We start from the raw sequence: 24650 nt of genomic DNA on the forward strand, positions 1-24650 counted from the left end.
TCTCTCCCTTTCTTTGAGCTCCCCATATTCATTCTTACTTCTAATATACATTCATCTTTAAACTAGTGAACCGGTGTTGACTCGAAAGGCCAATAAGGCCTGTTTCCGCTCCGTAAATGGTTATATGGTTAAGGTGTTTGAACATGCTGCCATTTATGGTGATACGTTGGGCTGGATTGAGGATTTCCTGTTTAAATACTCCCAGAGATCTGGCCTTCACTGCTTTGTGCGGCAGTGAGTTCCACAGATCCATGACCCTCTGACTAAAGAAGTTCTTCCTCCTCTCTGATTTAATTGGATAACTAATTTTAGGACTATGACCCCTTGTCTTCGATTCACCCATCAAGGGAAATATCTTATTCACATTCACTCTATCAAAATTTCAATATTTGAAATATTTCTATGAGATCTCCCTCATTCTCCTCTTCTCCAACGAATACAACCCAAGAGCTGTCAAATGCTCCCTATACGCCAGCCCCTGCATTCCAGGAATGATCCTAGTAAAGCTCCTCTGCACCCTCTCCAGCAACATCACATCATTTCTAAGATAGGGGGCCCAAAACTGTACACAGTACTCCAAATGGGGTCTCACCAGTGCCTCATAGAGTCTCATTAACACCTCTCTATTCTTATACACTATACCTCTTGAAATGGATGCTAGCATAGCATTTGCCTTCTTCACTACCAATCTTACCTGGGCATTAACTTTTAGATTACTCTGCACAAGGACACTCAGGTCTCTTTGCACCTCCGAGGATTGAATTTTCTCCCCATCCTAAGGTGGTTATAATATGTATGTTTGCACTATGAAGCTGTTGCAAAACACTGAATTTCATGATTTGTTAATGACAATAAATTTTGATTCTGATATTATGTTTCTTCTTGTCAAGCACAGAATAGGGTTGGCATAGTTATTCTGAATTGTTCAAATAGGGTAAAAAAAAGAATTTACCAGCTAAAGCATTGCAGATTTAAGTGTAAACTGATTGAGGTTGTTCAGAGTAAAGGGAATAGATTGCAAGAGAATTGGCATTTTAGTTCAATTATATTGAATAGGAAGTACCAGGATTCAGGAAGTAGTTTTATCATATCAGATTTGCTCTATCACAAGGGAGTTTTTTTATGCAAGTTTGTCCAATCTCTCCTTATAACCATTTAATTGCCTCTAATCCAAGCAGTGCCCTTGTTCATTTCTTTTGTTGCCTTTCCAAAGCCTCCACAACCTTCGAGGTGGCCTGGTTAGTGTAATGGTTTACACAGCACTCCTACATCCCCAACAGCTGGGTTTAAATCTGGCACTGTCTATAAGGAGTTTGCATATTCTCTTCATGTCTGCATGCATTTGCTCCCATCCTTTAATAATGAGGATTGTAGGTAGTTTGGGGGCATGGGCTTGTGGGCTGGAAGAGTCTGTTACCGTGCTGCATGTCTAAATGTTAAAAAGAAATCCTGTAATGGGTCAACTGGAATCCCCCACAATAATCCAAAAATGGCCTGTATTACATAGAGCTGCAACATGACTTCCTTAATCTTATACTCAATGCCCCGACCAATGAAGGCAAAGATCCATATTCCTTCTCTACCATCCTATCCACTGACATGACAACTTTCAGGGAGCTATGGACCTGGACCCCCAATCCCCTCTGCCTTTCAGTGCTTTGGAGTCCTGACATTAACTGTATAGTTTTCCCTTACATTTGTCCTCAAAATATTTTCAAGGCAGAGCTAAACAGATCCTTTAGAAGAAGGTAATGAAAATTTACAATGGCTGGACTAGAATGCAGAGAGCAGGTTACATCTTGGTCATCTATGGTCTTACTGAATGATGAAGCAGTCTTGAGGAACCAAGGGGACTTCACCTGCTCATAATTTGTCAGTTTGTATATTCAAGAGACCTAATTTTCTTGTGAGTTTGAATTTAGTCATAGAGTTTCACAACACAGAAACTGCCCTTCAGCCCATCATATCCATGCCCATTGTTCTGTCTATCTAAGCTGGTGCCCTTTGCCCAAGTCATCCCTTAAATCTTTTCCTATCCATTTACCTAGACCTACATGACATTATCTCATCAGTAAGCATCCCCAATGATATTTAATGCAGCAAATTTGGAAACAAAGCAAGAATTATTCATGCTATAAAGAGATTTGGTCCATATATATTTCTATTTTTATTTTTTTTCTCTCAATTGTATTCATTTGTTGTATGAGGGGCTGTTATATTTACACCTCAAATTTCCAATGTGCTATTTAATTGCTGTATATTGCCTTTCTGTTTACAGAGAAATCTGATTAAATCAATAAATTGATTTATCCTCATCCTAAAGGACTGTGCAGTATACATAGTGCCCTTAGCTATGACTGCAGATCTTTTTTTTTTCCTGTAGTTTTATATTTGATTCTCAATTTTCCATTAATTCTGCAATAAATTTAACACAGTATTGCTCATCCAATACTCTGGGGAAGAAGCTTGCCCAGAATAAGGGCAATGGTGACAGTGAATGAAAGCAGATGTTCTAGATAACAATTAAATGTGTACATATTTAATATGAAATTTAATAATATCTGAAACATTTTAGACAAAATGGAATAGAGTTAACAATGGAATAATGTTGAAAACAAAAATCAGAAGAGGGTGGAATTAGGCTGCTTATTTACTTCCTCATATTTTACTTAGTGTAAAAATACTTGCACGTTACAATGATGCTTGTTGCTAACCTCAGAGAAAGCTGAAGGAAAAGGTGCAGTGAACAAGAGGACATGGATTTTGCCCTTCTGCATCAACTTCATTTGCTGTCAGTCATCACCTCTGCGGATCTCCAGGGTCTAGCAACAGTGATGTCATCAAGCTGATTGAACAGCCAATCACAACAAAGAATTTGCACAGACAGCAAGTCTGAAAGGAAAATGGATATCATTTCAATAGATTTTTGAAAATATTGTAATAAAGTTGATGACAGATGCACAAGATGTGGCAGAAACTAATAATATAAACATTAAAAAGAACTATTATTTAAAAAAAACATGGAGTTTTGAAAAAAATTGTCTGAGAAAATGACAATACATATCCTTCATTTTATTATGGACAAAACACTTGTGTTAAACAGTAACAATGGCATCGCACATAACCATAAGCTTAATACATAATTCAAAGCACTCAAATATTTTCCCTATTTTTTAAATGGTGAGAACAGATGCAAATTCCTGAAGCTATCAGCGGCTCCTGAATATGGCATTAGAGGTGGTATAAAACAGGATAACCTGTGAAGGAGCAGAGATTTACCAAAGGTAATATCTGCATTTGTATATTTCACTGTGTGTGTTAATATTGAAGGTGTGATTAGCAGGTTTCTTCCTTTATATAGCTTTGGGTTGATTAGCTGACCGCTATTTCTCACTTTCTGGCCGTGAGGTCACTTCAACCTGAGCATAATCGACTTTGCAGTACAAGAATTATTGGTTACTTTAAAACATTGGATCATTGAGTTAAATGGTCTTCTCTCAACATGTGATAGTGAAATGCCCATGTGGAACAGGACAAAGGTGAGAACTCAGGTCAGGAATTGGGGGGCATGCATTATCAATTAGTCTTTTACTGCTTCCAGACTGCAGGTAACTTAGACATGACTTGCTGTAGGATGGCTTTGAGGGCATATCTTTTGAACTCATCAAAATTAGGAAAACAATCAAGAATGATATTTATGGCCTGAGTTAAAGTGATCTGACTAAAATTGGTCAAAGGATAGAGCCAAACAGCAGTGCAATGTTTTTATGCAATTAAATGACAGAAGGAAGGTGTTTGTGTGATTTGTGCCGGTTCTAACTTGGCGAGCTCTCCACTGGCCACCGTGACAGAGGTGCACCAAAGAAGAGGTACAACAAGGACTGCCTAAAGAAATCTCTTGGTGCCTGCCACATTGACCACCACCTCAAACCGTGCATCTTGGCGCCTCACAGTTCGGCGGGCAGCAATCTCCTTTGAAGAAGACCGCAGAGCCCACCTCACTGACAAAAGACAAAGGAGGAAAAACCCAACACCCAACCCCAACCAACCAATTTTCCCTTGCAACCGCGTCTGCCTGTCCCGCATCGGACTTGTCAGCTACAAACGAGCCTGCAGCTGACGTGGACATTACCCCTCCATAAATCTTCGTCCGCAAAGCCAAGCCAAAGAAAGAAGAAGAGAAGAAGAACTCCATCATTTTGCATTTGCCTCTTGTATTATTCTGTATTTTTATTCCTCAAATATCATCCCAGTTCTTTTAAAATTGTGCTTTAAAATTTTGCTTTATTGCTTATTTATGGTCTTTTACACTCCTATATACAGTCCCGTCCATAATGTTTGGGACAATGACACGACTTTCCTTTATTTTCCCCTATAATCCACAGTTTTAAATTTGTAATCAAATAATTCACATGTGATTAAAGTGCACATTCTAGATTTTATTCAAGGTTATTCATTGCTTTAGCAGTATGTTTGGGATCATTGTCTTGCTATAGGATGAAGCACAGACCAATGAATTTAAAGACATTTGCTTGAACCTGAGTAGTTAAGGTGCCTCCTGAAGAGTATTTCTGATCTATCGAACAGGATTTGGGCATTTTTCTTCATTATGATGTGAATGCTTCTGTCTTCAGGTCTTCCTCGGCCTACCAGTCCCTTTGTGATTATTAAGCTCCTCAGTATGTTCTTACTTCTTAATGATGTTCCAAACAGTTGATTTTGGTCATCCTAAAGTTTGGGCAATGTCTCTTCCTGTTTTATTCTTGTTTATCAGCCTCATAATGGCTTCTTTGACTTTCATTGGCACAACTCTGGACCTCATGTTGAAAAATGGCAATAACAGACTTCAAAGGATTAGAAGCAAACCTGGCTCTCGTATACCTGCACCAATGACACAAACACCTGTGAAGCCATATGTACCAAATATTATGGTGCGCTGAAATGGGGAAACTATGTATAAAAAGTTCTTTAATTTCTACATGGTCAAACCAAAATGTATACAAAAAACCTTAAATAAAATCTGAAACGTGCACTTTAATCACATTGCAAATTTAAAACTATGGAGCACAGGGGCAAGTAAAGAACACAAGATGTCTTTGTCCCAAATATTATGGAGGGCAATGTCGCTGGAATATTTTTCCTAAATGAGTTAGTTTTTCTGAAAGAGTATCTTGTATAATCAGCACGCGTCAAGTTAATTCTTCAGTCACACTCTCTCTTCCTCACCACTAGTCATAAGGCATAAATTCATATTATAGAACCATCTAACCATATACAGCACAGAACAGGCCAGTTTGGCCCTACTAGTCCATGCCGGAACAAATCCCCACCCTCCTAGTCCCACTGACCAGCACCTGGTCCATACCTCTCCAATCCTCTCCCCTCCATGTAATTATCCAGTTTTTCCTTAAATGTAAATAATGTCCTTGCTTCAACTGCCTCTGCCGGAAGCTTATTCCACATCCCAACCACCCTTTGCGGGAAGAAATTTCCCCTCATGTTCCCCTTGTAATTTTCCCTCTGCAATCTCAAACCATGGCCTCTGGTTTGAATATCCCCTGCTCTTAATTGAAAAAGCATATCCACGTTGACTCTCCCTGTCCCTTTTAAAATCTTGAACATCTCCATCAAATCCCCCCTCAATCTTCTACGCTCCAGAGAAAAAAGACCCAGGCTGCTCAACCTTTCTCTGTAACTCAAACCCTGACATCCTGTCAACATTCTCGTGAACCTTCTCTGCACTCTCTCTATTTTGTTGATATCCTTCCTATAATTCGGTGACCAAAACAGCACACAGTATTCCAAACTTGGTCTCACCAATGCTTTGTACAATTTCATCACAACATCCCAACTCTTGAATTCAATACTCCGATTGATGAAGGCCAACATTCCAAATGCCTTCTTCACCACTCTAACTACCTGAGTATCAACTTTGAGGGTACTATTTACCATAACTCCTAAATCCCTTTGTCGGTCTGCACTCCTCAATTGTCTACCATTCAATGTATATGACCTATTTAGATTTCCCTTTCCAAAATGCAACACTTCACACTTATCCGTATTAAATTCCATCAGCCATTTCTCAGCCCACTCCTCCAGCTTTCCTATATCTCTTTTTAAGCTACGGTAATCTTCCTCACTGTCCACAATACCACCAATCTTTGTATCATCTGCAAACTTACTTATCCAATTTACCACCCCTTCCTCCAGATCGTTAATATATATAACAAACTATAGTGGACCCAGGAGCAATCCCTGAGAAACTCCACTAGTCACTGTCCTCCAATTTGACTAACAATTTTCTACCACTACTCTCTGACACCTCCCATCCAACCATTGCTGAATCCATTTCACTACCTCCTTATTTATACCTAATGCCTCCACCTGTTTTCCTAACCTCCTGTGGGGAACTTTGTCAAAAGCTTTACTAAAGTCTAAATAGACAACATCCACAGCCTTCCCTTCATCAATCTTTTTTGTAACCCCCTCGAAAAACTCTATAAGGTTTGTTAAGCATGATCTACCCCTGACAAAACCATGCTGACTACTACCTATCAATCCCTGTTCTTCCAAATATTTGTAAATGCCATCCCTCAGAACACTTTTCATCAACTTACCCATATTATATCTCTATATTAATAGAAATGAACAATAAAAGTCAAAAAAAATGTTCTGATGGGCCATTGAGTCACCTGAAATAGGAAAAAATGAGAAGCATATGTTATTCTAATACGGATAGAACTGATATCATACATTGTTGTATTTGAGAAGGTTCAGTTGGCCATTGACCACAACAGAGAGCAATCAGCCAATTCCTGTTTGTCACAAGCTTTGTACACACACACACACACACACACACACACACACACACACACACACACACACACACACACACACACACACACACACACACACACACACACACACACACACACACACACACACACACACACAAGGATAAAGGAGGCAACATATATGCCTGAGGGGGAGGAGGTCCTAAATGACTTTGCGTCAGTATTCACAAGGGAAAAGGACCTTGATCACGGTGAGGTTGGAACAGAACAGAATGTGGAGGTTAAGAAAAAGGAAGTCTTTGATCTTCTTAAAAACATCAAGATTGATAAGGGTCAATCTGACCCTGGGGTCAGATGCCAAGTTGCTGTGGAAAGGAAGTGAAAGCTGGGGCAGTAGTTATCAGCTTTGAGCCTTCTTTAGCCACAGGGGTGGTGCCAAAGGATTGGAGAATGCCAAATACATCCCCTTGTTTACAAAAGGTAATAAGGAGAATCCTTGGAATTATAGACCGGCGAGTCTGTCGTCACTGGCATGCAGACTAATGGAGAGCATTCTTAAGGATACCATCTATGAACATTTGGAAAAGTGCAGTCTATTTAAGAACAGTCAGTATGGCCTTGTGAAGGGAAGGTCGTGCCTCACGAGCCCAATTGATTTTTTTTTGAGAAGGTAAATTAAATTGATGATGGTAGGACATTAGATGCGGTTTATATGCATTCTGTTCTGGGACTGCAGCTCTTGTGATTTTTATTAATGACTGGATGAAGAGGCAGAGGATGGATCAGTGACATCACGGGAAATACAAAGGTTGGAGGAGTTGTGGATTGAACTGCAGGTTGTCAAAGATTACAAGAGGATATAGACAGGATGCAGAGTTTGGCAGATGGAGTTCAATCTGGATAAGTGTGAGGCAATACATTTTGGAAGGACAAACCAGAAGGTTGAATACAGGGTTAATGATTTGTTACTTAAGGTGAGGATGAATCCATGCATCCCTCAAGGTCACAGGTTGATAGGATAGTTAAGAAGGCCTATGGGATAATGGGCTTCATTAATAGGGGGATTGAGTTCAGGAGTAGAGAGGTCATGTTGCAATTCTGCAAATCTCTGGTGAGATAACACTTAGAGTATCGTGTTCAGTTCTCGACACCTCATTATAGGAAGGATGTGTTAGCAATGGAGAGGGTGCAGAGGAGATTTACAAGGATATTGCGTGGATTGGGAAACAAGTCTTGTGAGGCAAGATTAGCAGAGCTGTGATTTTTCTCTTTGGAGTGTAGAAGGATGAGAGGATGGGCTTTCTTGGGGTGGGGTGAAAACCATCATGTATGTAATCAATTTGTTTTTTGATATCTGTATTATAACAATTATAGTTACTGAATGTAGGGAATTTTAAATAAAATATTAAAAATATAGTATGAGGAGACTAAAGAGAGGTCTACAAGATTATAAGAGGCATACATAGGGTGAAGAACTAGTGCCTTTCTGTACAGACAGGAATAGCAAACACCAGTGGACATATGTACAAAGTTAAGGGAGGGAAGTTTAGGGGAAACATCAGGGGTCAGTTTTTTTTTAATGCAGAGATGTGGGTGCCTTGAATGACTTGCCAGGGATGGTGGTGGAGGATTCTTAGACAGGCACATGGATGGAAGAAAAATAGAGGGTTACAGGGTAGGGAGTGTTTAGTATTTATTTTAAGGAATCTATTGGTTGGCACAATGAGAGGGCCAATGGGTCTGTCTTGTGCTGTAGTGTTCTATAAGTATGGGGAAATTGCAAAGGATCAGAATAAGAGTATATCACTGTGTGAATGAGGATGTAGTGAGATGAATGACTCTGCTCTTCACTATAAGACCTATCTTGTATGATTCACAAAAGGCCGATGCTGATGGCTCCTTTCAACCAGCAGGCAAGAGATTTGAGATAAAGTCATCAATATTCCATGCTGCACTACTTTACGTACTGCTGACGTATGTCTTTGTGTCAGTTACTTTGATCTTACGCTGACAGTGTACTGACCCTCATCGATGTTTGCTTTAGGCATTAGAGTTTTTTTGCAGAAGTATTGTATAACACAATGATGTTAGAATGAGTCAGTAAAATGCAGGCAAGCATTAATTTAAATTGAAGATCTACTAATTCAGTGCTTTATATGTATTCAAATTACACTCTTTACATATGCATTCAATTATACAAATTATGCATATTGTTATAAAAACATGGAATAATTCTGTAGAAAAGGAAAGCAAATTTCTTGCCTGTCAATGCAGGCTATGGTTTTGATATTGATTGGTTTACAATTATTTCACACTTCACACAACTTGCACCATACACTCTGAAACAGATGGAAATATGTTTATTGGATAAATGTATCATAGATGATTAATAATTGAATGTTAAAGTTTTGCAATTGCTATTTTTGCAATTGCTTTTAACAGTTAGCCATCTGATATGTAATATAATTTACATTCATAATGCTTTATAAATAGTTATCATGAATTTATTTTGCTAAGAATCATAATACATCTTGGCTCATTGCTCAACAACCTTCAGTGGAGTTGTAAGTTCACTTCAAGTTATTGAAAAAGCAAAGATTGAACTATTATATAGTGATTTGGATCAAAGCTCCATGTTCTTTAATGAGAAAACAAATCAGACCATACTACATGAATGCTAATGCAAATTCTTTCATAGATGCGGTGCTCAGGCTTTCGGTAATATTTATATCTAACAAAGCCCATTAATCAAAAGCCTTCAAGAATATCCAAACCTGTTACATGAGTATAATACATGCATCAAGGGTAAACTTTATCCAGGCACCCACTTTGTCAGGCCGCATCAGAATTTTATACAGTAATGTCTTACAAGAATTACAAAGAGTACCTTTGAGACTCCATCTATAAAATGTACATTTTGCTCTCATTGCCTACTTGCTCTGAAGAGAGCGTCACAAAGTTTCACCTGAATGGTTTCTGGCATCGCCGTACAAGGAAAGAGTGAGCAGATGAGCTGTATGCTCCACTGTTTAGTTCAATAACTGATAATCTCATTGAGATGTAATAGGACAGATGCAGGGAGAATGTTACCTCTGTGGGAGGGGGAAGGAACATAGGAACATTGGAAGTAGGAACAGGAGTAGGCTAAAAATGGCCCATCGAGCCTGCTCCGCCATTCAATATGATCATGGCTGATCGAATTTATAACCTAACTCCACTTACCTGCTTTCTCCCCATATCCCCCAATTCCTCTATCATGTAAAAATTTATCTAACCGAATTTTAAATATGTTTAATGAAGCAGCCTCAACCACTTCCCTGGTTAGAGAATTCCAAACATTCACTACTCTCTGGGAAAAACTATTTTTCCTCAACTCTGTCCTAAATCTACTTCCCCGAATCTTGAGACTGTGTCCTCTCATTTTAGTTTCCCCGGCTAGCTCAAAAAACCTTCCTACATCTATCCTATCCATACCCTTCATAATCCTATATGTTTCTATAAGATCTCCTCTCATTCTTCTGAACTCGAGCAAATACAATCCTAGATGATTTAATCTTTCATCATAAGTCAACCCCTTCATCCCAGGGATCAACCTAGTAAACCTCCTCTGGACCATCTCCAAAGCCAGTATATCCTTCCTCAAATATGGAGACTAGAACTGGACACAGTACACCAGGTGCAGTCTCACCAGTACCTTATACAGTTGCAACGTTACCTATCTACTCCTGAATTCAATTCCTCTAGCGATGAAGGCCAGCATTCCATTTGCCTTCTTAATAACCTGCTACACCTGCAACCTAACTTTTTGCGATTCATGCACAAGCACTCCCAAGTCCCTCTGCACAACAGCATGCTGTAGTTTTTCACCCTTTAAATAATATTCAGCTCTTTTATTTTTCTTGCCAAAGTGGATAACCTCACACTTACTAACATTGTACTCCATCTACCAGACCTTTGCCCACTCATCCAGCTTAACTATATCCCTCTGCAGATTCTCCACATCCTCATTACAATTTGCTCTTCCACTCAATTTGGTGTCATCCACAAACTTGGCTACACCACATTTTGTCCCCTCCTCCAAGTCATCAATGTAAATGATGAACAGTTGTGGGCCTAACATTGATCCCTGCGGCACCCCACTCTCTGCCAACCTGAAAAACTCCCATTTATCCCGACTCTCTGCCTCCTGTCAGACAACCAATTTTCAATCCAGGCCAATATACTTCCCCAGACTCCACTTTCCTGTCACTTACTGATAAGTCTCTTGTGTGGCACCTTATCAAACACTTTCTGGAAATCCAAATATGCAACATCAACCTGTTCCCCTCTATCCACCGCACCCATTACATCCTCAAAGAATCCTAACAAGTTTGTCAAACAAGATCTTCCCTTTCTAAAACCATGATGCATCTGCCTGATTGAACCCTTATGTTCCAAAAGTTTCACAATTTCATTTTTAATGACGGCTTCAAGCAATTTTCCAACCACAGACGTCAAGCTAATTGGCCGATAATTTCCAATCTTTTGCCTACATACCTTTTTAAAAAGTGGCGTGACATTTGCTGTCTTCCAGTCTGCCGGGACCTGCCCAGAATCCAAGGAATTTTGGTATATGACCACCAATGCATCAACTATAACTTCTGCCATTTTATTCAAAACCCTTGGATGCATATCATCTGGACCAGGTGATTTGTCTGGCTTTAGTCCCATTAGTTTCTCCATCACTACTTCCTTTGTAACAACTATTTTATCAAGGCCCTCCCCAACATTCGCATCCTTAACTCCACACTTGTGCATGCTGGACACGTCTTCCACTGTGAAGACTGACAAAATATTTGTTTAATGCCTCGGCCATTTCCTCATTTTTTGCTACCAGTTTTCCTTTCTCATCCTCCAAGGGTCCTATGTTAACTCTGGTCACCCTCTTCCGTTTTATATATTTATAAAATTTTTTGCTTTCTGTTTTTATATTTTGTGCCAATTTACTTTCATAATCCTTTTTCCCATTTCTTATTACCCGTTTTGTAACCCCTTGTTGTCTCAAAGTTTTCCCAATCTTCCAGTTTCCCACTGCTCTTTGCAGCTTTGTACACCTGCGCCTTCAATTTTATACTCTCCTTTATTTCCTTTGTTAACCACGGTTGATTTTTCCTTCCCTTGCTGCCCTTTTTCCTGACCGGAATATATTTTGTTGAGCATTACAAAATATTTCTTTGAAAATCTTCCACTCTTCCTCAACTGTTTAATCAATTAGCCTGTGCTCCCAGTCCACTCTGCCCAATTCCTCCCTCATCCTATGGTAGTCACCCCTGTCTAAGATTAATATATTAGTTTTAGATCTAACTATTTCCCCTTCCATCTGAATGAGAAATTCAATCATACTATGATCACTATTTCCCAGATGGTCTCTGACTATTACATCATTTACTCTACCTATCTCATTGCACAACACTAGATCCAGGAGAGCATTTTCTCTTGTGGGTTCCTTAACATGCTGCTCAAGAAAGCTATCGCGGATGCATTCTATGAAGTCCTCTTCCAGACTCCCATGACCAACTTGATTTTCCCAATCTATGTGGAAGTTAAAGTCCCCCATGACGACTGCCGTATCATTATTACATGCCTCACTTATCTCTCTATTTATTTCCTGTGCCACTAAACTATTGTTATATGGTGGGCGATAGATAACACCCACCAATAATTTTTTCCCTTTGTTATTCTTTATCTCTACCCAAATGGACTCAACATTATGCTCTTTAGATCTTATATCATTCCTCACTACTGCCTGGAGCTCATCTTTGATTATAGTGGGCAAAGGAGTTAAGAGTTATGGGGATAAGGCTGGAAAGGGGTACTGATGGTAGTGATCAGCCATGATCTGTAAAATGGCGGTGCTGCCTCGATGGGCCAAACGCCCTACTCCAGCTTCTATTGTCTATTGTCTACTCCACCTCCCTTACGATCGTGTCTCTCTCTGCACCACCTGATAACCTTGAAAGTTTAATTCCCATTTAGGGTCACCTTGTAGCCATGTTTCCGTGATGGCTACCAAATCATAGGCATGGGTACCGATTTGCGCCTCAAGTTCACTAACCTTATTTCTAATACTGCGGGCATTCAGATAAAGTGCCCTTATGCTCTTTGTCCTTTTAATATCTAGTGACTTCTGTAACCTTTTCTTTTGATTTTTCTGCCCACTATTTTTCTTTGTAATTTTCTTAACACTATCATTGACCCGAAAACTCACTGCACCATCTGATTTTTTACTTTCTCCTCCCAATATTACTTTTCCTATTTTACTTTTCCTGGCCATTACTTTATCTTCCCTACTATTTTCCCTATCACTCTGGTTCCCATACCCCTGCCTAATTAGTTTAAACCTTGCCCCACTGCTGTACCAAACATACTTGCCAAAATGTTGACGCCTTTTGGATTTAGGTGCAACCCGTCCCTCTTTTAAAGATCATGCCTTCCCCAAAAGAGATCCCAATGATCCAAGAACCCAAATCCTTGCCTTGTACACCAGCACCTCAGCCACACATTCATTTTCCTTATCTTTACATTCTTTTCATCACTTGCATTTGGAACAGGTAGTAATCCCGAGATCACCACCCTAGCGTTCCTGTCTTTCAGCTTTCATCCCAGTTCACTGTAATCCCTTTTCATTACCTCCTCCCTTTTCTTGTCAATGTCATTTGTACCCACATGTACCAAGACATCAGGCTGCTCTCCCTCTCCTCTCAGAATATTTTGGACCCGATTTGTGATTTCTCGTACCCTTGCACCAGGGAGGCAGCACACCATGCGGGTATACTTATCTGGCTCACAGAACCTCCTGTCCGTACCCCTGACTATGGAGTCCCCAATAACTACTGCATTTCTCCTTTTCTTTTGCACCACTCTGCCAGGCTCATTGCCATTGACCTGGTGCCCGTGGCCATCTTCTGTCCGGTCATCTCCCTCAACAGAATCCAACACGACATAACTGTTGCTGAGTGGGATAGTCACTGGTGTGCTCTCCGTTTTTCTCGCTTTTTTCTTTCCCCCCCTGACGGATTCCCACTTAGCTGACATGGGTTCTGGAGTATTTATCGCCCTGAAAGTTGAATCGATTAATTCCTCACTCTCCCTTACAAGCCTCAGGTCATCAATCTGCAACTCCATATCCCTAATTTGCTCCCTTAGTAACTGCATCTCGGTACTCCTGGTGCAGATGTGGCCATTTGGGAGGGTGGAGGTCACCCATTGTTCCCACATCTGACACTCAGTACAGAGCACTAACCCTATTGGCATGACTCTGAATACGAAGGCAAATAACTCAGCTTACCTTTTCTCCTTGCCTGCTTTCTGCAAAGCCTGATAAGCCAAAGCCAGGAAGTCTCACTCCTCGCTGTCCGCTCTCTTCCCTTTCACTCCTTTTATTGGCCCCTTGACCAATTAACCCTGTGACTTTCAGCAAGCTCCTCCTCCTCTGACTCCCAGCCAAACCAAATAGGTCCAAGCCCCGGTAAGCCTCCGACTTTAATAGCTTACTTTGTCCTCATTTTCATCAAGCTCCTCCTCCTCTGACTCACTTTCAGCAAGCTCCTCCTCTTCTGACTCACTCAGCAAGCTCCTCCTCCTCTGACTCACTTTCAGGAAGCTCCTCCTCCTCTGACTCACTTTCAGCAAGCTCCTCCTCCTCTGACTCACTTTCAGCAAGCTCCTCCTCCTCTGACTCACTTTCACCAAGCTCCTCCTCCTCTGACTCACTTTCACCAAGCTCCTCCTCTTCTGACTCGCTCAGCAAGCTCCTCCTCCTCTGACTCACTTTCACCAAGCTCCTCCTCTTCTGACTCACTTTCACCAAGCTCCTCCTCTTCTGACTCACTCAGCAAGCTCCTCCTCCTCTGACTCACTTTCAGCAAGCTCCTCCTCCTCTGACTCACTTTCACCAAGCTCCTCCTCCTCTGATTCACTTTCACCAAGCTCTTCCTCCTCTGACTCACTTTCAGCAAGCTCCTCCTCCTCTGACTCACTTTCAGCAAGCTCCTCCTCCTCTGACTCACTTTCACCAAGCTCCTCCTCCTCTGACTCACTTTCACCAAGCTCCTCCTCCTCTGACTCACTTTCACCAAGCTCCTCCTCTTCTGACTCACTCAGCAAGCTCCTCCTCCTCTGACTCACTTTCAGCAAGCTCCTCCTCCTCTGACTCACTTTCACCAAGCTCCTCCTCCTCTGACTCACTTTCACCAAGCTCCTCCTCCTCTGACTCACTTTCACCAAGCTCCTCCTCCTCTGACTCACTTTCAGCAAGCTCCTCCTCCTCTGACTCACTTTCACCAAGCTCCTCCTCTTCTGACTCACTTTCACCAAGCTCCTCCTCCTCTGACTCACTTTCAGCAAGCTCCTCCTCCTCTGACTCACTTTCAGCAAGCTCCTCCTCCTTTGACTCACTTTCACCAAGCTCCTCCTCCTCTGACTCACTTTCACCAAGCTCCTCCTCCTCTGACTCACTTTCACCAAGCTCCTCCTCTTCTGACTCACTCAGCAAGCTCCTCCTCCTCTGATTCACTTTCACCAAGCTCCTCCTCCTCTGACTCACTTTCACCAAGCTCCTCCTCCTCTGACTCACTTTCAGCAAGCTCCTCCTCCTCTGACTCACTTTCAGCGAGCTCCTCCTCCTCTGACTCACTTTCAGCGAGCTCCTCCTCCTCTGACTCACTTTCACCAAGCTCCTCCTCCTCTGACTCACTTTCACCAAGCTCCTCCTCTTCTGAATCACTCAGCAAGCTCCTCCTCCTCTGACTCACTTTCCGCAAGCTCCTCCTCCTCTGACTTACTTTCAGCAAGCTCCTCCTCCTCTGACTCACTTTCAGCGAGCTCCTCCTCCTCTGACTCACTTTCAGCAAGCTCCTCCTCCTCTGACTCACTTTCAGCAAGCTCCTCCTCCTCTGCCTCACTTTCAGCAAGCTCCTCCTCCTCTGACTCACTTTCAGTAAGGTCCTCCTCCTCTGCCTCACTTTCAGCAAGCCCCTCCTCCTCTGACTCACTTTTAGCAAACTCCTTCCTCCTCTGACCCACATCCCAACTCTCTCCAAGCTCCTCCTCTGACTCCCAGCCGAACGAAGTAGGCCCAAGCCCCGGTAAGCCCCCGACTTTAATAGCTTACCTTCTCCTCACTTTCAGCAAGCTCCTCCTGCTCTGATTCACAGCCCGACTCTCTCCAAGCTCCTCTTCTGACTCCTTAATTATTCTGTTGCAGGGAGCCAAAGTATCAATATAGCAGGTGATCCACACTAAGGTACTAAGGTTAGTGTGAAAATTGATGTGCGAAAACTCGGTAGACAGCCAGGGATAGTCAAAGAGCATAAGAAATCTGACACGCACATTTAACTGCATTCATTTTCATACAAGAATTTGTAGACGGTGAACTCATGCTTAAGTGAGACTGATATTATAGAGATAGAAATCAAATTAATCCTTTGAGCAGTCCAAAGAATGCAGAAGTTCACTTAAATAGGAAATAAGGAGGGCAAGGGAAGGGTATGAGAAGCCTCTGGATGATAAGGTGAAGGAGATTCTATAGGTATATTAAAGAAAAGAGAGTAACTAGGGAAAGAAAAGGGCCCTTTATGATTGCAGGGTTATCTATGTGGAGGTTGTCCTAAATGAGCATTTCTCATCTGTATTTACTGTGGAGAAAGACATAGATGTAGGAACTTGGGAAGTAAATAGCAATTTCTTGAATAAAGTCTGTAAAGAGGAGGCACACATGAAGGCAGATTAATCCTTGGGGGCTAATCAATTATACTCCAAGATGTCATGGAATGCTGGGGAAGAAATTGCAACAATTCTGGCAGAGATATATGCATCATCAGGTATGGGCGTGACACAAGAAAATGATGCTACATGTAACCATGAAAGTTGATGAAAACAGGGCAGGAGTTGCTGTCCACATGGACTTTAGCAAGGCCTTTGACAAAGGATCCACATGGTTCACTGGTCCAGAAGTTCAGATTGTATGGCATCCATGGTGATCAGTTCAATTGGATACAGAAATGTGACAGAGAATGGAACTGGAATGTTGTTTCTCCGATTGGAGGGCTGAGATTAGTGGTATACCAGAGGGTTCAGATGCTGGGTCCATTGATGTCTGTCATCTATATTAAAAACTTGGATGAGCTTGAACTCAAATAAGTTTGCAGATGATACCAAAATTGATGTGATTGGGGATAATGAAGAAGGTCAGCTAATATTGCAACAGGATCCATCTAAATTGGGAAAGGGCACAGAAAATATTGACAAGAATGCTGTTGGAACTGGTAAGCTTGAATTATAGAAGCTGGATAGGCTGGGACTTTTTTCCAAAGCGTGTAGGACCAATAGGTTTATAAAATCATGTGGGGTATAGATAACTTAAATAGTCATAGTCCTTTTCTCAGGATAGGGGAAAGTAAAAACTCGAGGGCATTTGAAAGAGGAAGGATATAAAAGGCACCTGAGGCCTTTTTATGAAAGAGGAAGTGGTAGAAGTGGGAACAAATGTAACATTCAAAAGACAATTAGGCAGGTTCATGAATAGGATAGTTTTGGGGGATAATCTAGAGGCTGGATACAGGCAAATGGGACTAACTTGATCAGCATGACCAAATTAGGCTGAAGGACTGGTTTCTGTGCTGCAGAAATCTAGAACTCTCTTCTCTGGAGGGCTGAATAAAACACAAAACTCTGTAGGTGCTGTGATTGTAGTAAAAACACACCAAAATGCTGGTCTATTAGCGACCATAGGAGACAAAGATATATTGGGCCTGAACCTTTCTTCTGTGGAGGACTGTGAAGTTTCAATCCTTCCTTGTCATAATTTGGATATCAAGAGGAAATGTCGGGATAAGGCAGGAAATTAGATGTGAGAAAAATGATAAGCTATGATCTTAATGAACTAGAATGTAGTGCAGGCATGAAAGACTAGCTGGACTGTTCCTGCACCTCATGTCCTTATGTAACTTAGCCTTGTGAAATTTATAAGTAATGTCAGTGGTGACATTTTTGAATGAAAGGAAACGATACATTATTTGCAGACAATCAATACTGAATTAATTCTTTGTATCATATTCTTTGCGGACATCTTCCCTATATCTCAAACAATTAGCACTGGAGGAAAGCAAAAGAAGAAGCAGGAAGATGGTTGCAAATCCCTTTTAAAATGTAAAATGGAGGACAGCCACAGATATTTACATTACCAGTCATACATAGCTCACATTCAATAGCACAGGGTAGGCGTCATTAAAAATGATCCAATGATGCAACAAATGAAAAATGCCGCCAGACATTACATCACTATATCAATTCCTGACACCTAATTAACCATCCTTTTCACCTTCAGGATAATTGCTTATTAAATCATGGCATTTATATTATTGGGTTGGTGCCATGCCTTTTGGGCAGAATACTTGGGTGTGTTAAGCCTCAAACCAAAAACAGAAGACACAATTCAAAAGGGTTAAATTTTACCTTTAAATTTATAAATGATTATAAAAAATATAACGTCTTAACCAAATTAACACCACTATTAGTATCCATAACAAATATACAGATATCATATCTTTATAATCAGTGTGTAATGTTAGGGCCCAGAGGATCCCAAAACCCAGCAGCAATAGAAATTCACCAAGACAAATGGTTACTTAAACAAAAGTTGCTTTAAATTATCTTTAAACATGAAAACAGGACCCATCTCTAACTTATTACTATTAACTTAACCTAACTTAACCCCCTTCTAATTCTAAGCGCACGTATATGTAATGTGTGTGAAAGTTCAAAAAAGTTATTTAATTCACAGTCCAATCTCACTTCTTACTTCTCCGAGTTCACTCGTTGCAAGCATTTCTTATTCTGTGCACAGAATTTAACATTTATGAATTTCACCAGGCTTTGGTGCTTGAAAGGTAAATTGTTACCACTCAGGAAGGTTCTTGTTGGTTTTCAGAGAGAGATTTGTTGCTCGTTGGACACCCATAACTGATTCCTTCAGATCAGCCACTTCAGTGTCTTGCCAAAGAAACTTGCCCCATCAGGGTTTTCCAGATGATAACCTTGTTCTTTCAGGTCACCACAGAGTTCCTTTTCTGTTTTCCTTATTTCAAGTGAAACATTATACAGCCAGCCATCTCCTCTTATATGGACCATAAGGACTTTGACCAGGCTGAACTAAAAACTCACAACCCATCTTCAAAATGTTTTTTTTTCCACAAGCTCGCCAGCTTGTCTTGTTCCAGTCCCAGCTGCTGCTGCTGAACGGTAGGACTGTGGCTCTGGATCTAATCTTCCAAGTTCATTCATCTCTTGCTTTTCAAAACATTAATCCATTACTCCACAGCATGTCTGATTAACACCTACTTGTGAAGCCTCTATGGAGCCTGGACTTTCTGGCTTGAGCCAAGCTCTGGCATTTTAAATGAGATCTGTTTTGAAGTGTTTGTACGTGATCTACACTAAAAAAATCCTGCCACAATTTATCTCCTTTAAAACATATCTATATACAATATAAAATGTAACATAATCTGTCACAGTATGTAAAAATAACAGATCAAATGCAGTCTGTGCCCAATATTGAAAAAGAGAATAATCTCCTAAAACCTAGGTCAGTCAATCAAGTACATCAGTCCAAAAAAAACAGTCCACAAATTTCAATCTCAAAGCTCAATGTCCAAATTCAGTTCTTTAACTGTATAATAAAAGGATGTCGTGTTGAACTTTGGAGAGAGTAATGCCTAATGTTACGTTGCCTTAAGCTTACAAATTCTTTCTCAAGACTGACTTAGAAGACTTCCCTTGGTTCTCAAATTATGGTTTTAACCCTTCATTAACACAGCTCTCCAGTTGGTCTCTGCCACTCCAACTGCCGTTCTGAATGTTCCATTCTCTCTCTCTGTCTGCACAGCTCGTCCCTGCTGCACCACAAGTCACACAGAGTTCCCAGCACAATTCCATCCTTTATGATGACAGTCCACAGTCCAAAAGGTCAGTCCATGGTCCATAACAGGTCCAATATAGAATATATCACAAGAAATTTTGACCTCAGATATATATTAGAATATTAGCCTGGTAATTTGACTTTTCCATAACAAAGACATTCAAATGGAAATACATTTAATGTAAACATTTTTGTTTTATTTGTTGTTGTTATTTTTGATTGGCACACACCATCCTGACTTGAAATATATCACTTCTTCTTCACCTAAATCCTAGAACTCCCTACCCAACTCCATGGTGAGACTGTAGAGGTTCAACAAAGCAGCTCACCACCACCTTTATCAGAGCACTTAGGAACAGACAATAAAACTGTGAAAAATGTTGAAAAAGGTTATCCCTTCCTTCAGAATAAAATCTAGTGTAAATCTTATGTGCGACAAGACATGGATAGAGTTGCAAAGACAGTCTTGTGAAGATCTTGGCACACTTGCCCAAGAGCCAGAAAGTGCATGGAAAATTTTAGGAAGGATCATTGAATACTGGTGCTTATGAACTATTTAGTTGGGTTAGACTATGTTAGACACACTTTAACATGTGTGTCAACCAATGGCTCACAAGTAAAATGCAAACAGGTTTTAGTATGACTGTTTACACAATTGGTTGGATTCAACAATAATAAATTTTAATAACATTTTATTCATCAGAAGTCAAAGTGAAAGAAAAAAGTAGTCATGAAACATTTACTGGTGTATGTGCAGCGGTTCTACTCATGGACACAATGACGGGATGGTGGCTGCTCAAACATTGTCTGGAGTGGATCAGGAGAGATGCTCTACAGATATTTTCTACAAAACCCACTTCTACAGCTACCTTGACAAACCTCTTTAAACTCTGTTCCCTGTAAGGTTTCCATTCCTTTCCCTCTGTCTCCATCAATCTGCTCCCAGGATGAAGTTTGCAAATCAAGAACATCCAAAATGTCCTCTTTCTTCAAAAAATCTGGCTTCCCCTCTACTGTTATCAATTCATCCCTTACCCACATCTCCTCTATTTCCTGCACATCTGCACTGGCCCCCTCCACCTCGGACAAGGATCAGATTCCTCTTGTCCCCACCAGCCTCTAAATCCAAAATATCTTCCGCAATTTCCCCCACCTGCAATGTGAACCCACTACCAGACACATCTTCCCCTCCTCTCTGCTTTCCACAGGGACCATTCCCTTTGAGACTCCCTCATCCATTCATCCCTTTCCACTATTTGCCCCTTTGGTATCTAACCCTGTAACCACAAGAAATGCTTCAGTTGCATCCACATCTCCTCGCTTACCACCATTCAATCTTTCCAAATGAGGCAACTCTTCACTTGTGACTTTGCAGGGGTCCTTTACATCTGATGCTCCCATTGTGGCCTCCCCTATATCAGAGAGACTGGATGCAGAATGGGAGATGGTTTAATTGAGCACCTTCACTCTGTCCAGTAGTGGCTAACCTTTTTAATTCCATATCCCATTCATGCACAGACATGTTTAGCCATGCCTCATACATTGTCAAACTGAAGCTACCTGCAAATTGGAGGAGCAACAACTAATATTCCATCTGGACACTCTCCAATGAAATGGTATGAACATTAACTCCTCCAGCCCATCCATTTCTCTCTCTCTCTCTCTCTCTCTCTCTCTCTCTCTCTCTCTCTCTCTCTACCAGGGGTGCAATGCTAATTTTTTAGCTGCCGAAGATCTCTGAAAACAGCAACGAGGTCTCTCGAGACCTGGCCTTGGTGGCTGCCATGTTGTATTTGACATTGTATCATTGAGAGTAAATGGTAGGATGAGAAAGGAGGATGACCATTCGTAGAAGAAACAGATACCTTGTATATCCAGAATAGCACTCAGTGTGGGGGGGGGGGTGTGGGCACATGGAGCAATGAGTTGCTGGAGCAGCCCCATGAGGTGCTGAAGCAGTGTTCCGGTGAGCTCTGGCAGCACTGCACACCTGCCTTTATCTCCTTTCCTCCAGCTCTGAACCCTTCCCTTTGCTCTCCATTCAGAGAGCTACCCCCTCCCCTTATCACATCAACTTTTTTTCTCTTCTGCCCTCCACTCATATCCACCTATGACTTTTTACTTGTTGGTCTGTGCTTCTCGTCCTGCCCCTTCTTCCCTCCTCTCCTGCCCCTCCACCTTTTTGCTGATATGCTTGACAAAGAACTCAGGGTTGAAATGTTGATTCATCTTTGCTCCCTATTGATCCTGCCTGTTCTGCTGAGATTCTTGGGCACTTTTGTGTACAGGAGGTCCTCAATTACAATGGGGTTACATTCTGGCAAAGCTGTTGTAAGTAGAAAACATTTTTGTAAAGAAAACCGCACCTACCATTTTTTAATAATTACATTTTGAATATCTTTATTCCACACTGAAAAAAATTAACGTACACAGCTGAAAGCACACTGGGCATGAAGAATGTTGGAAGCACTGAACTAAAATTAATTGCTGGATGGGGGGATGCTGAAATGAACAGCTCATAGAATGTACTGGGGCATCGACACTTGATGAAGGCACTGGGACTTGTTTACAGTGCACTCGTTCACATGATCGCTATAAAGACTATGAGTGTGGTTGAGTCACATGCCATCACCCAGTATCACAAGAGTGTAGTGAACTGCATATCGCAAGTGCAGGAACAGATCAGAATTCAAAATTGAAAGAATGGATTCAAACCATGGTAACTTTGAAAAATCGTACTTTGAAAAAAAGTAGGGGACCACCTGTATTGCACCACAAACCCAGCATCTGCAGACTTCCCTGTGGAAGAAGAGATGTTTGCCTGTTTTTCAAATTGGGAGTGTTTGAACCAGCTCAACAGTATTTTCCATCACAGTGAAAATTCTTCCTCCAGACAATATCTGTATCATCTAATTCTCCCTCCAAAATGGATGTAGTCTTTTTGAAAACAGCATGGTGGAGAGCTGCATCTGGCCCATCAGTATCTAATTGCACCTCTCATAGTTGGTGAGTTTCAAAATGGTGAGTTTGGAGGTGGCCCCGCACATAAACAAGATTCTAGTTGCTGCCACCATCTTGCAACCTCAAAGTTAGCCCTCAAGCACTTCTCACTGATTAGCAATCAGATGCCTAAAGGACAGGTGATTGAGAGATTTCTTCTGCTTGTCCTTCTCGCTGATTTCTGTGATTTTCCTTGTTTTGCCTTTTGGAAAACACACCAGTTATAGAAATCGTGAAGTTGTGTTATCACTCGCAAAGATAGTGCTTAATGTGGCTCTCACCCTGGCAGTGTCCACTATAACAGTAAAAATATTATGTAGAATGCTTCTGCAGCAAGAAGGGAAGCTATCAACTGTATCTAATAGGAAACATATGTTTGTTTCTCCTTTTCAACCTGCAGGAAAGGTCATAAATTTACTTTGAAAATGTTTGTCCTGAGCTTGGAGGAATTTATTTTAATCTTCCAGTGTGACCAATTGTAGGATGCAATCATCAGTTTGGCAAATATTGTTACAGTCAAATTCATGCAAGTTTACATTGCATTACTTTATAATTTATATAATTTTTTTCCCACTTCTTGAACATTTGAATTTTTCATTTCAATCCATTCTAATACTTTAGAATCTTTTCTTTTGCTCTCTGCTTTCGAACCTAAATTCATTGAGACTGATTCATTTTGTACTCTCCTGTCTACATTGAAACTGTTGGCATTAGAATTCTGAAAATTGATTGGAGCCTTTCCCCATCCAACGTGTCTGATCTGTTCTGTTGAGTTCAAAGTAAGATAGGACATGATACAATTTTGTAAAGAAAGCTGTGAATGACTGTCATAGCAGCACTGATCAATTCATACAATTCTTTTGTCTATATTGATGTCATATCCTTGGTATGATGCAGGGGTGGAAATCCTATGACCCACAGGATGATCCTAATTTATCTTGGCCACAACAATCAGCAATTATCTACATGTTTTTTTAAAAAACCCCACCAACATTGATAGCTTGCATGAAAGTGCAGTGAATTGTGGGACAATCAAGCGCTGCCATGCCAGGCGGGCAGTGGGATCTGATTACGAACGGGTAACCATTAAGTTTGGAATGTGTGGGTTCGATTCACAGGTATCGGGCACTGACATTATCGGGCTGGCGGGGCAAGACCAGCACCAACAGGTGAACAAGTGAAGCTGGTGTCGGATCCAAATTTATACAGCCTGCAACCCAATGCTCAGCAATTAGCTACACATTTATTTTTAAACCCTGTGGCAGCTTGCGTGAAAGCAATTGTTTTGGCTACTGTAGTGCAGCCTTGGACAATTGAGCGCTGCCGTGCCAGTAAGATCCAATTTCAAACGGTCATCAAAAGATTGAAAACATTTTTCTTTTGTTGACACTGCACCCTCAAACCAAAATAAATTTATCATGCTGTATTTCAAATTTGACCAAAAATTGTGTTTTTCATGTTCTGTTTTTCAGTTTTGTTTTACAGGCATGTTTAAAAATAGTTCAAAAGATAGCTGCAAATATGATATTGTACTTTTTTTTGCTGTTAATTTTTGACTGTTAAACATATTCACTAAATAAAACTTTATATTTAATTTTAAATTGAAGTATACAGCATGATAACAGGCCATTTCAGCCCATGAGAAATTTTATTTATTGTGGTGGCCCGCCACTGTGGAGATCGAGCTGGCACATCGCATGGTAGTAAACTGCAACATAAAACACTGCAACACGTCCCTTAACACAGCAAACTGGCACAGTTGAAAGCTAGAGAAGTACAAGATCAGCAGCCCTAAAATGGCACTGGACAAGCTGCCCAGCTAACAGATCAATTACAGGCTGGGGAAGAAGGGTATTCACCTGCAAGAATGTTCCTGCCCGCTATTATTCAAACAAATGGCA

At 40.9% G+C, this 24650-nt stretch overlaps 1 long non-coding RNA gene across 1 annotated transcript; it reads right to left on the bottom strand.

Moving 5' to 3' along the window:
- Positions 1-2594: 2594 nt before the first annotated feature.
- LOC138756151 (uncharacterized) lies at positions 2595-19659 on the bottom strand. Its single transcript, XR_011352803.1, has 4 exons — positions 19573-19659; positions 15946-16029; positions 6618-6692; positions 2595-2892 (listed from the first exon to the last, which is right to left on the bottom strand). It is a non-coding gene; the product is annotated as an uncharacterized lncRNA (long non-coding RNA).
- Positions 19660-24650: the final 4991 nt, after the last annotated feature.

This window comes from Narcine bancroftii, chromosome 3, assembly GCF_036971445.1.
Source record: "Narcine bancroftii isolate sNarBan1 chromosome 3, sNarBan1.hap1, whole genome shotgun sequence".
Classification (NCBI taxonomy): domain Eukaryota; kingdom Metazoa; phylum Chordata; class Chondrichthyes; order Torpediniformes; family Narcinidae; genus Narcine; species Narcine bancroftii.